This window comes from Dermacentor andersoni, chromosome 2 (genome assembly GCF_023375885.2).
Source record: "Dermacentor andersoni chromosome 2, qqDerAnde1_hic_scaffold, whole genome shotgun sequence".
In the NCBI taxonomy this organism is placed as follows: domain Eukaryota; kingdom Metazoa; phylum Arthropoda; class Arachnida; order Ixodida; family Ixodidae; genus Dermacentor; species Dermacentor andersoni.
Window position 1 is genome coordinate 228,558,662 of NC_092815.1, and position 14,378 is coordinate 228,573,039.

The window sequence follows — 14,378 nt, forward strand, 5'->3', positions numbered from 1 at the left end:
GGTATCTATGAGAACCTGTGGGCGGTCACGATTTTGCACTGCGGTATCATTGTGGCTGTGCCTCGCTCAGAACCTATGCTGCCGGTGCTGCCTGGTATATCTCTCTCGGATTGCGTGAACCCGAAACTACCAACGGCGACACCATCTGCACACTTTCTCTGGACTTTACCATTGCCCTTAATTTCAATCGTGCTTCGTACTAGGAGGTGCGCCCTGTAGCAGCGTCACTATCGCCTCCGAAAATGGCAAAGAAAAGGATGGGCTCACGCGTAGCTAGAGAAAGAACAGAACAAGCTAGCGCGCGCGACCTTAGTGGCCACTCTCGAGGTCCCGCGACACCATGGCTGGCCGGCTTAAATAAACCGTCGCTACTGTGACTACCTCTTCATGCTGTCTCCCATGAATTAGTGTCACGGACGACCGAACCCAGGCTTCCCACTTCTTTGGCTTATGCTTGAATTATGTGGGCAGACCGACATGTTTGTGCAAAATGAACAACTATGTGTTTCACGACAGCAACAAGACGTCGGTGACCACATTTGTGTGACACTGCCGGGATCATTTTTACTCCGGCCATTCTGGACGAGAATACGAAGGAGAAGCATGGATGGTGAAGTGATCAGTGACTATGTGTTGTACAATGGTTCGTACCTATGGCTATGCCATGTACTGTATGTCAATACGACCATGGCTTCATAGGTTGCTCAGCTTAAGACAGTTTTTATAAAAACTCATATGGGTTTCGTGGAAAGAGAGCTTCATAGATGAAAAGAAATTTCGCCTGGTTCGGGAATTGAACCCGGTACATTGTGCTAAAGTCTGATGGTAATTTTCCTTTTCATGAACTCTCCATCACCTTGTGGGCTTCCACAGAACTGATTTGCCAATAACTAGGCTTAGCAACAGGCAAATGGTCGACGGCCTTGACTTTGACCACCTCGACGGCGTGAGGTTGCATGCAAGAGTTTATTGTCCACTAGCCTGCTTCAAAGGCAACATGCAAATCAAATGAATCAATAAATGAAATAAATGAATCTGGGGTTTTAAGTAGCAAAACCACAATCTGATTATGGGGCATGCCCCCGTCATGCCCATTTTACCCCCATCGAAATGCGGCTGCCACGGCTGGGATTATAGCTGCAGTTAAAAGGATGTTGCACATTTGCCAACATGGCTGTGAGTGGGGAGGCCAACCCTCCCAGGGCTAATCTTGTACACAATTGCAAATACCCGAGAAAATTGACACCTCGTTTCCTAGGGTAGCTTAATGGTAACGCACCTCCACGTATAATGCAGATGTTCGTCTGCCTCCAAGCTATGGCACTTTACTTTCCTGATTATTTATGCAATACATTTAAGCACAAGTATTTTCTCCCATGCTTTCTCTGGCTTCAGTGTCCTTTTTTTAGGTGGTTGTAACTAAGAAAACGTTCAGCCCGATGGATCTCTTATTCTTTTCGTTTCATTTGACTGTAGCATGCAAAGGAGAATGGTAGCCTACTGTTCACAATATCAAGAATGTTAAACATTGTTTTGGGGCACAGTCACAAAAATACAAAGGAAGGGCACATACAGAGTGTCAACTACCAAGTGATTTATTGACTCAAAAGATGGAAATACAAATTTTGTGCACATGCAAGATGCGGATATAGTGACCGCGCTAGTTTACTTACTACTGCTACAAGCTGCCCTCAAGCAAGTGCACCTCTGTGGAATATAAGGTAATTAACATTTTACTAACGCATGAAGGATCTTTCTAATAAAGTATGCCTCCATGAGATCACGCGATGCCCAAGATTAGCGGGCTTTGCAAAGTGTGCCAAGATGCACACCATGAAATCTATTTGAATTGTTTGAGTGATCCCTAATATGGTCCTTTGAAGGCGCACTAAAGGCTAACACTAAGTTGATGTGGACTGACAATATACCATTCCAGAAACCTCCCTGCGCTTGTTTCGCGCGAAGAAAAGACTTAGTTTGCGAGAAAATTGTGTCTGAAAGGTCCACATAGCTCGAGAGCAATCACCCGCTCCTGAGTAGGGTGTGTCGTCGTAGCATATGCCATCACCGCCCTTTAGATCCATTGGTGAATAAAACAGCGCCCCAGAGACGGCGCTGCAGTTTTCCATGGAAAATGCGTACGCACGCCCATGGAGCAACTGAGCAAACCTTTATGAAAATGACTGTTGAAATGTTGTTGGCATAGTGTGGATGAATTGTTGACTCAATAGGCATTTCAACAATACCTTAATTATCGAAACAATAAATTGAATATTTCAAAGAAAGTTGTTGAGTAGTTCACAACAAAAAGTCGTTGACTAAATGCTGGTAAGGTATTGTTGAATAACATTGAGTCTTATTGAGCAATATTGAAATTCGGAGTATATGTGAAAAACACAGTCACATGTGTAGGTGGGCGTCTTTTGCACATGTATATTGTTTTATTGATCACTTAATCACCATTGCATATATACAGGGTGTTGTTTCACGTTACTTGTACCATAGACGTATCTACCGATTGGGCAGCGGTACAGTGCCCCCGGCCCACCATGTAAATACGCCTATAGTTCAAATTTCGTAACTTCGCCCCTCCCCCACAGCAGTTGTTCTTGGTCAAGTGGCACGAACTGCTCGGAAATACCGCAACATCACATCAACACGACATTTTCTGCAACTTGCAGTTCGTATGAGTTTCGCGAGCCAGAAAAACCAGCTCAGCACTATGTGACAACGAACCTACTGAAACACCAAAGCGCGGGCGGGGATCTCAAGGGTAACTTCAATGGGCTCTTTTTCTAAAAATGAAATAGAGCTAGGCAATCAGCATTTTAATTCATCTTGTAATGCAATGCAGTGATCTTTTTATTACTAGTAGACGAGTCCTAGTGACATAATTTTAATGAGCAGATCCTTCGTCATCGGCCTAGTGCTTGAATATCCCTAATTGTGTCATACATTTATCTCAGTTTCTCAATTACTAAAGCTCTGTTCGCAATAATATTGATGCCTTAGACATTCTTGAGCACTGATCTATTACTTTAGCTTGACTTAATATTTGTCTTCAGTGTCCCTTTAGACACTAGTCCTTCTGACCCGCATAGAACTCCCCACAGCTGAGAGTATCTCACAGATGACCCCCACAGCACAGGACACAAAGTGTTTGGCATGGTTCTTCATACATACTTTTCTCTCAGTGCTTGTGGTAGAAAAACACAATTGGGTTAATCTCTTGGGTGCGGGAGAAACCACCGGGGTGCTATATCTAGCAGCCAATGTTTTCAATTTGTGGCTAATTCTGAGCACTTATGGCACAAAGTCAGTATGAAATGCATTCACATTTCAGCGGCGTGAGTATTATGTTCACACTTCAACCATTACTTTCACCAATACCGCTCGAGAAACGGCTAATCACTTTGAGCATGCTAAAGTAAGCAAAAATTGAGGGCTCACTAGAGCGTCTAAGTAGTGCCTCGAAAGAGTGAGCTACTCGAATATCGAGCAGAGTCGTGCTCGCAGACCCTGTTGAATTGCTATCTGAAAGCATAAATTCATATACGGCGTGGCAAAATAATAAAAAAACTTTTTTGGGTATTTCCACCGCTATGAATGTTAAACTCCAGCAAAAAAGACCCGTTCTTTCATGCCGACGATGTGTGCAGCGGTGTACAGCGTTTGTGGTATGTGAAAGCAAATAATTTTTCTATTGACTTCAAGTAACAAAGCCAAAGTCGTGCCATTTCTGTAGCTTTAAGCAAGAGCCTGAATGCAGTTTCGATATTAGCACAACACCGGCAGACCGGTCTCACTGTGCCAGCGTTGACTCAACTTGCCGCGCGAAGCGCTCATAGTTCTTGCTCCGACGCACCGCCTGGGCAGTGACAAAAACTTGTACGCTATTGTGAAGAGAGCCGTTTGTTTTTTGTAGGTTACTCTGAATCAATTGGCACGCGGTTATCTTTGTACAATGTCAAAAGAAAGAAAATGAAGACATTTGTTCCCCCTAACCTAAGGAATTCAAAATCCAAATTTATGCAGGTAAGGTGATGGAGTCCATGTTGTGGGAACAAAAAGGGATCACCTTGACCTGTAAGTGGGTGCTACAGTAACAGCAGTCAATTATTTTTCACTGATGACAAAATGAAGCAGATCAGATCAACAGGATTTTAAAGCCAGGTTCACCCTATAGGTCATGCGTGCCATGGCCGAGTCCATTCCCACAAAGCTGAAGAGCAGCTCGACAAGGACTTGCCAATCAGACTTATAACAGGAACATACGCCAGTAGACCTGAAGTTGCCATATGTGCACAAATTTACCCGCCGATTGAAGAACGTGCCTGCTAGATACGGTGTCCCATTTGTTCTTTTACATTCCTGTGAAATTAGCCCAATTGTCTTGTACCACGAGACAAGCGTGATGAAAAATCATGCCATTTTGTGCATAGTGTTGTGGGGTGGTCTGCGAGATTCCTCTAAGCTGTGACAAGTTCTATGAGCACCAAACGGCCCAAAGCTTAGATGACTACATGAGGGAGCATTGAAACAATTTAAATAAACTGGATGGTGCTGTGCGGACAATGCAAGAGATTTGCAGAAACTTGGGAATATGTATGGCTACGCTGGGACCCATATTGGCCTTAACTTCAGCACAAGAAAATCGGGAATTAGGATCTCTAATGAAGAACCGCGTAATTACTCGGTGTCAAATCAACAGCAAGTCATACCTGTGGTCAAGCATTGTAAGCACCGTGGCCTATACATTACTGAAGGAAAGACTTCCTCAAGCACCCGCCCAGATAATCTGAATATAAAAGCGAAGCGCAATGCTGCAATAATGAAACATAGAGCACTTTGGGACCACAATAAATATTAGGTGGTGCGTGGTAACAGGAAGCGATTAATGGTGCCAGAGCTCACGTGCGCAAATATTATTCCGTGCTTTAAATTTGATATCTTGTACCTGGAACATAACCAAAGATTGGACCACGGTAAAACCGCAAATGGGGCAGTGCAGGTCTGCGTGGGTTGGGCATCGTTTGAAGTCACAGAAGGGTAGACTCAAACTAGGAACATGGATTAAAATAAATGGACGGCTAAAGTGCACGCGTATCTGTACCTGAAAAGCGTGGACGCAGAATGGAGGAAGAGGTCAAGGATGTTGGCAACCAGCTACAGGGTAATTGAAAGTGTAAATAGACAACCACGAGTTATCGGAAAGAAAGTGGGAGAAATGGAGACAGCGAATTGGACGCAAAGAAGGGACACCAACAAGACCATGGAGATTTACAAGAACGGGAAGGAAGAAAGTAGAAGGGAAAGTGTGTACGATAGCACGAAGGGAAGTGCCTTTCTCATTGAATTTTGAGCTGGTTGTCTCAGGACAAATACATACCGGAGCAAATATTCGCAACTAGATGAGGTATGTGCATGCTGCAGCAAAAATTCTGAGATCGCTCGGCGCATTCTAATGGAATGCCAAGGAATAAACCTTGAGACCGTCCAGAAGGCTTTGGATATAAAATGGACCTAAATATGAACCGGTTAATATTCGTGATAAACAAGAGATGTTTAGAGTATTGGTGGAAGAAAAGCAGGGAAGAGGTTGGTAGTACCGGAACGGTTACAGGCATACGTTGGACTGCAAGGCAGATAGAGAAGTTCTGAGGAAGCTAGAGCGCTAGAATGACTACCTGCCAAACCAACAAGCAGTGTTTATAATTCCATATCTTTATATAGGATCCTGCAGAAAAGCCTGCATATCCCTGGCTAAACCAACATGAGCGTCTATAGCATTGCTCATTGTGCTTTTTCGTTCGTAATAGCCTGCAGACTTGATGCGTAATAACATTCCTGGAGGAGAGAAAGAAGATATTCGTAACTTTGCAAAAACGCGAACTTGGGTGTCGGACTGAACCGATTTTCAACTTTAGCGTAACTTAATTCAGTAGGTATGTCTATTCAAATAGCCCCGCAGGGGCGTATGCGTCAGCAGGCGTTTGATGTGTTGCGACACCACGTACCGCAGCACACGAGGGTTGGACCCTCCCGCGTGTAGGCGTGCGCGGCTTAGCCGTGTCCGGGGAAAGGGGGATCCTGGGGGTTGAGCCGATGCCGGGTGTTCGGACTTTTAAGGCCCCCCGGCGGAGGCAACACACCTCTTTGGCCTCTGCTTCACGTAGACGGCGCCCCCGGACTGACCCACCCTGGGGAAATCGGCAGTCGCCTTTTCCTGTCCTCCTCTCCAATCTTCGTCTTTCTCTCTCGCCTTTTTCAACTTTCCTGTCTTCTCATCACTTCTCCTCACTTCCTAGTTTCCCGGCGGCAAGGGTTAACCTTGTGTAGCTAGCCAGCCTTGGTTACGCTGTATTTGGTTATAGCAGCGATTTACGGCTGGCGTTGGCAGGGTTTCGCTAGCAGGAACTTCTGTCACGTCCCCCTGTTGGGCTCCATGGTGGGTGGTCGGCATCGCGGCCGAAAACCCAACTGTACTTATGGAAAACGCTTTTCCCAAACTCCCTGATCGCCCTCAGAAACGAGGGCGCACCGAAGAGGTCTTTCAGTTTTTCGGACGCCAAGTCCACAATTTTCCTCGTTTTCACGTGATCCACGCTGAAAAACCAGCTAAACAAGTGCGAACAATCTTCCCGTTCCTTGTATCTAAGTCTCTTACCGAAGTTTTTGGTCCAGGATATAAGGTGTCGAGGATGGCTAGCGGTGACCTCCTCTTGGAGCTCCGCGATCAGAAGCAATTTGAGAAACTGCCTCAGCTAGTATCATTTGGGGAGACCCAAGTAGTAGTAACCCCGCACCACACGATGAATACCACCTGCGGCGTTGTCTCAGACGATGATTTGCTGGAGCTCACTGAGGCTGAACTCTTGGAGGGCTTCAGTGAACAGAATGTCATAAATGTCAAAAGAATCAAGATGCGGCGAGATGGTAAAGAAATTGCGAACAAACACCTAATACTCACCTGCCCGAGTAAATCTAGGCCGGGTACATCAAGCTTCGTGTAAGACCGTATGTGCCAAATCCCTTGAGGTGTTTCAAATGCCAACGTTTTGGCCACAGCTCGCAGAGCTGCCGAGGCCGCCAAACATGTGCGAAATGCAGTGCCCTTGAACCCGCCACTGAAGCATGTAAGAACTCTCTACACTGTGTAAACTGTGACTTCACTGTGTAAACGCCGACCCACAAGCAGTGAGTCGGCAGTTACGCCATCTGCCCCCACGGTGGTCGCAGCTAGCGCTTCTCCACCAACCGAGCAGAAGGGACCATCAACCCCGAAGGTGGGCGCAGCCGAGGCTGCCCCAACCTCCCCGGCCTCTTCCAGCGCTGGCAACAGCCGGCGCAGCCAAATCCCTCAGGGAGCCCCATCGACCTCCGGGCTGGTGGGCGCAGGGGTCTTGCCCTCCAAGGCGGGACTCCCTCTGAAAACGACTCGCTCGCAAGAGCACGTGTCCGGTGCCTCACAAGAGGCAATGGACACTACACCTATCCTCAAGGCGCACCAAGCGCCTAAGGAGGTGCGAGGCTCCCTCGAACGCTCCAGAAAGGGGAAAACCCCGGTTACAGGGCCTCGAAAGAGCTCTGCAATCTAATCTCTGAAATCTCCGTAATTAATACTTCTGTTTCCATATACACAGCACCTATTTTTTTCCAATATGGACACACAAATAATTCAATGGAATGTCAGAGGTCTTCTTAGGAACCTTGATGACGTGCAAGAGCTTATCCAAAAACACAATCCAAAAGAGCTGTGTCTACAGGAAACACACCTAAAACTACAACACACAAACTTTCTCCGACCTTATGTCAAGTTTCGCAAAGATCGCCATGATGCTGTCGTATCATGAGGCGGTGTTGTAATTTTTATTCATAAAAGTATTTTGTGTCAGCGTTTACAGCTACAAACGCCCCTTGAATCAGTGGCGGTTCGAGCTGTTCTTCTAAATAAACTCGTCACCATTTGCTCGCTTTACGTACCCCCACACTACAAATTAAACAAACATGAATTTCAGTCATTTATAGACGAATTGCCAGAGCCTTATGTTGTTCTTGGCGATTTCAATGCGCACAGCTGCCTGTGGGGCGACTCTCGTATAGACGCGCGAGGTCGTCTTGTTGAACAGTACCTTTTTTCTTCAGGTGCATGCTTGCTGAATAAGAAGGAACCCAAGTGTTACTCCCTAGCAAACAGAACCTTTTCTTCAATATATCTTACTATAGTTTCCCCGTCCATACTGCCCGAACTCGAATGGGAAGTTACGAACAATCCTTAAGGGAGCGACCACTTCCCCATACTGATAAGAACATCTAAAGAAAACGAATATCCTCCACAAGCTCCTAGGTGGAAGATAGACACAGCCGACTGGGAGAGATTTCGAACTCTCACTAGCATCTCATGGGCTGACATGTCTTCTCTAGAAATTGATGCTGCTGTGGAGTATCTTACATCATTCATAATAGATGCCGCATCAAAATGCATATCCGAAGTAAGTGGTTTGGCATGCAAACGACGTGTAGCGTGGTGGAACAGCGAATGTAGGATCGCACGTAAGAATCAGAACAAGGCGTGGGGGTTGCTACGCGCTTCTCCTACTGCAGAGAATCTTATCAACATCAAACATGTAAAGTCCCAAGGCAGGCGAACCCGCCGACAGGCCAAAAGAGAAAGTTGGCACAAGTTTTTATTGAGTATTAACTCGTTCAGAGATGAGGCCAAAGCCTGGAACAGGGTTAATAGGATTAGAGGGCGGCAAACACATTCACTCCCTCTGGAAAACACACAGGGCGATACACTGCAAGACCTGCAGGCAGACTCACTTGGGGAGTATTTTGAGAACGTGTCAAGTTCAACAAATTATTCACAATCCTTTCTCAAACACAAACAAATAGAAGAATGTAAGCCTTTCATCAGAAAATGTCGCCAGAATGAACCATACAACCGTCATTTTAGTATTGCAGAGTAGAGAGCTGCCTTGAGCGCATGCAAGAGCTCTGCACCAGGATCGGACAGAATAATGTATGAAATGATCAAAAACCTACACAATGACACGCAAATTACACTACTCGCACTTTTTAACGCTATTTGGGCTGTGGGATACCTTCCAACCTCATGGAAACAAGCCATTGTGGTCCCTGTTTTGAAACAAGGCAAAGACCGTTTCTCAGTGGCAAGTTACCGCCCGATAGCCCTCACAAGGTGCCTTTGTAAGGTATTTGAAAAAATGATTAATCGGCGATAATTCACTTCCTTGAACTGAGCAAAATGCTAGATCCCTATCAGTGGGGCTTTAGAAAGGCGGTCCACAACCGATCATCTTGTACGTATTGAAGGATATATCCGCGACGCTTTCCTACACAAACAGTTTTTCCTATCAATATTTCTCGATATGGAGAAGGCGTACGACACAACGTGGCGGTACAGAATCTTGCGAGACAAGTCGAGAATGGGCATCCGTGGCAATATGCTAAAACTGATAGAAAGTTACCTGTCCAACCGTACCTTCCGCGTGAAAGTAGGGAATGTTCGGGAATGTACTATCACGTCCATTTATACAAGAGACTCGTGTACCCCAGGGAGGTGTGCTCAGCTGCACGCTCTTTATAGTTAAAATGAACACACTCCGCGCTTCATTACCACCAGCTATATGTTATTCCGTGTACGTAGATGACATACAAATAGGTTTTAAATCCTGTAACCTTGCAGTGTGCGAAAGACAAGTACAGCAGAGTTTGAACAAGATCTCTAAGTGGGCAGACGAAAATTGATTTAAAGTCAACCCCCACAAAAGTTCATGTGTTCTCATTACAAGAAAGAGAGGCCTGGTTCCAGACCTGTGCATGGAACTGGGTGGACAACAAATACCTGTCAACAAAGAACAGAAATTTCTAGGTGTAATACTTTACTCTAAGCTTACTTTCATCTCGCACATAATATATCTCAAAACTAAATGTCTAAAAACTATTAACTTACTAAAGATGCTATCACACACAACATGGGGTAGCGAGAGGAAATGTTTAATGAATATTTATAAGAGCCTCATTCAATCACGGTTAGACTATGGCGCCATAGTGTACAACTCTGCCGCCCCGAGTGCACTAAAGATGCTGGATCCCATCCACCACCTAGGTATCCGTCTGGCCACAGGGGCATTCAGAACTAGCCCCATTCAAAGCTTGTATGTAGAATCGAATGAGTGGCCACTCAATCTGCAGAGATCTTACACCAGCTTCACATATTTCCTTAAAGTACACTCTAATCCTGAACATCCGCGTTGTGAAACCATTAACGATTCTACATGTACTGCACTTTTCCGTGATCGACCCTCTGTGAGACAGCCTTTCTCACTCCGTTTGAGGGAGCTTAGCGTGGAAATAGATGTTCCAATCTTCGAATACCGCTTGATGCCTCCAGCGAAGCAGCTACCGCCTTGGCACTGGCAAGTGATAGAATGTGATATGTCTTTTGTAAGGCTTACAAAACACGCACCAGAACTGGAAATACGAATGCATTTCCTAGAACTTCAGTACAAGCACTCATACACAGAGTTCTACACAGATGCTTCCAAGTCACATGCGGGAGTATCCTATGCAGCCGTCGGTCCATCTTTTTCGGAATCCGATGTACTACATCCAGAAACAAGTACCCTTACGGTAGAGGCCTATGCTATATGGTCGGCTGTAAAGCATATACGGAAATCAAAACTCCAAAAAGCCGTAATATATACAGACTCCCTAAGTGTGGTAAAGGCCTTACTGTCACCCTACAAACAAAAAAATCCTGTACTTACTGAGGTCTATTCCGACCTGTGCAAAGCTTATCTATCTAACCAGCATATCATCATATGCTGGGTACCTGGCCACAGGGGAATCGAAGGTAACGTTCTGGCAGACCAGATGGCTACGTCAATTGCACCCCCTGCTGTTAATAATACTGCTTGGGTGCCTCTCACAGATCTGAAACCTTACTTGCGAAAGAAACTGCGAAACCACTGGCAACGCAAGTGGGACGCAGAAATAAATAATAAACTGCACGTTATAAAGCCACAGTTAGGTTTTTGGCCCTCCCCAACAAGATCTCGGTGAACAGATGTCCTATTCTGTCGCCTCAGAATAGGACAAACATTTCGCACCCATAATTATCTGCTTACTGGAAGTGGACCTCCAACCTGTGGTAAATACGGTGAGAGACTTACCGTCCTCCACGTGCTCCTGGAGTGTCGGGAAGCCGAAACGGAGAGAAAGAAACATATTCCGCTTGCCTACCATTATTACATCCCTCTACACCCGGCCATGTTTCTTGGTAAGGAACCGCTTTTTGACACCAAGGCAGTCCTCAACTATTTAAATGATGTCGTACTACACGTTATATACTACACTGCGATAACAGTTTTGCATAGCACATGCCTCCAGGCCCTTGTTTTTCAAGGGCTCTAAGGAGGCAGTAGTGCTCTAGCATATCTTATAACCTTATATATTTTTACACATCGTATAATTCTTTTTAAATGCACCTTAATGTTCATAGTACACGTCATTAGTCATCGCCATAATCTTATTATACAGATTTTACGCACTTAAGCGCGACCATTTTTAAGGCCCCTCTACAACCACGTCACACCAACTTCATCGAACTCATGATTACACTGCGAAGTCATTACCTCAGACATGGCGCTCTTTGGCCATACTTGGCCCTTGCGCCATAAGACATAAAACATTCAATTCAAATATTCAAATAGACCTTCTTTGTCTGCACCCATGTTTTGTATTTATTATCCCCTCGTTTGGCGCTGTTCGAAAGTCACCAGCAATGTTCCAACAACATTAATTTTCAACGCTGTCTCAATAGATGATATATCATTTGAGTTGTCAGTGTCTCGATTTTCGCCGCTTCACCGGTTGACTTCAGTGATAGACGGACACGGTAGCACAGATTTAGGCCACCATTAACTTCATGTCGCGTATTTGCAATCTCCGAAATAACGTCAGGTAGGGAGTATTGCATTGCCTTGTGCTCTGGTGGAACGGAGAAACTAAATGATGTCTCATTCTAAAGAAGAAAAGGAGCACACGGATAAGGCCGGCCACATCGTCTTTTCGGTGCCTGCAATGCAACCACATGGCCAGCCGGATCGACAGTGCCGGATCGACAGTGCTGAATCGACAGAGAGTGCCACTCGGCCATCTAATGGTTCCTGCTCTATGCTGCCCGAGTTTTCTGTTACGCTTGACGCTACCAGCTGTGTTTTAATAGACCCTTTTACATCGCGAACTTCCGTGCATCTGTGAGGGCACCGCAAGCATGCCCGCGTAAGAACTTGGACATATACGCGTATATACGTGCACTGATGTATACGGCAAGGCCTGTCCCTTAACTGCGAGAGCGTGGCTGACACTGTGCGTCTGGTTCCCCCAGGACGACGCCCACTTCTCCTACCTAGGTCAGGAACCTCGGCGGCTGGCGCGCTTTGCCCGCAACGTCGTGCTCCTGACGCAGCGTTTCGGATTGGATGGCGTCAACATCGAGTGGCTCCGTTTGGTGGGCACCGTGTGCGGATCCCGCAATGACCCGCTGGCCTTGGTTCTGCTGTTGCGCTACCTGCGGGGACTGGCGAAAGCCAACAGGCTCCTAGGATTTACGATCGCGTTCACCCTCCACCTTCAGAGCAGCTGGAACGAGGTTTGTGTCTCAAAATCAATCTCACGTTGATCGGAAACAACGCAGAAAAACAGTGCCAGTTCATCGAGAACCCGAACGAAGAACGGGGCATCACAATAAAGGGCTTCCTATTGAAAGAAGTTACACACGCACTTTCGCATTTTTTTTTTTTTTTATTGCGATAGCAATCATGTGGACACACCAGGCGCATTTCTGCCGTCGCCATGAGGTTCTGTATGAGTGAAAGCTTGTGATGGTGAGCCAGCGAACGCGGTTCAATCTCGCGTACGCGAATGAGGAACGCCCGGATGCGTGCCCTCTCCCATGGAGCGCGAGGCAAGGGGGTGGCTTTGGTCAAGCTCGGTACGAGGAGCGTTCTTCTCCGGCGGCTGTTACAATGCCTCGATGTCCTCCGCACCCGCCCCTCCATAAAAAGTGGAGACAGCCGCGGCGTCTTCTACGGCGTCGGCCCCGCAAATCGTGGACGTCGTAGTAGACTCATTTGGCGGACGCCGTAGGGATGCGCTGCTGGCGCTCGTGGGTCTAGAAGGTAATCTGCGACGTGGCCAAAGTGCGCGCCCACTCGGGCCTCATCTTCAAAGCGATCTGCGATGTTTCCGTAGTGCGCACAGTACCGGTAGCTTCGTATGCGCTGTGATTTCGACGTTTCGCACGCGTTAAAGCGACATATACACAGAGGTAAATTGGCTCGCGGCTGTTACCGCGATTCCTAACTCCAGGGTTTTCACAGGCCGTTTCCTCTGTCATCGAGCGATGTGCGTTCATTTTACCTGTGTGTGTGTGACATCGTGCTGGTTAATTTAGTTAAAACAAGTTGATAAGATAGTTGGTTTCAGTCCATGATAGAATTTGTAAGCGCGACTGAACAAGGATGCAGAAGGAAGCAGGCGCACAAAGACAGCGCAGTCTCCGTGTGTCTGTTTCTTTCTACCTCCTCCTTACCTCACGCTTACGCCTGCTATCATTGCTAATTTGGTTACTAAGCGAATGTTTACAAGTTTATACGGCCGAGGAAAGTATTATCCTTACTTCGTACAGCTATGTACTAATTTGCTATTGCAATCGGTGCTTCGTCTTTGCGGCAGAACTGCGAATTTTTTTCTTTTTTTGTTTTGAGTGAAAGCTCCTGGAGGTAGAACTCCCAAGGTGAATTTCGGCGCGCAAGTGTGAAGGTGTGACGTCACGTGATCCGCTGCGGAGAGGCTTCGCAGCTGCGGTAGCTCGAGCCTCGCCACTGTGTACGAAGTGACTAGGTGAGGGAGCTGCTTCGGCGGCGCTTATTCCATAGAGAAAGAAAAAAAAAGATAAGAGTGGACACTCCCATACACCCCCAGCGGCCCAATCGACCCTAGCGCGCCTGGCGCTTGATGAGAGCAACTGGCCTGCACTTCCTGTTTCGGTTTCGCTGGCGCGAAATTTGGATTACCCCTCGTAACCGACGTTGGGCTGTAGCGGAAGCTTGTCATTTCAGACCACTTTTCGTCACCCAAATGGCAACGCTTTTATTTGTCGCTTTGATTTTGCGATTCACTATTTTGTCTAGTTGAATACTTGGTGTGAATTGAGGTAGTGACGCAATTTTTATTTCGATTAAGTTGTAACAGATGGAGATAGAGGTAATCATAATTCACTACGGCTTTATCCATCACGCTTGTCTTCTGTGTTTTGGTACAAGCGCTCATATGTATCAAAAAGACAG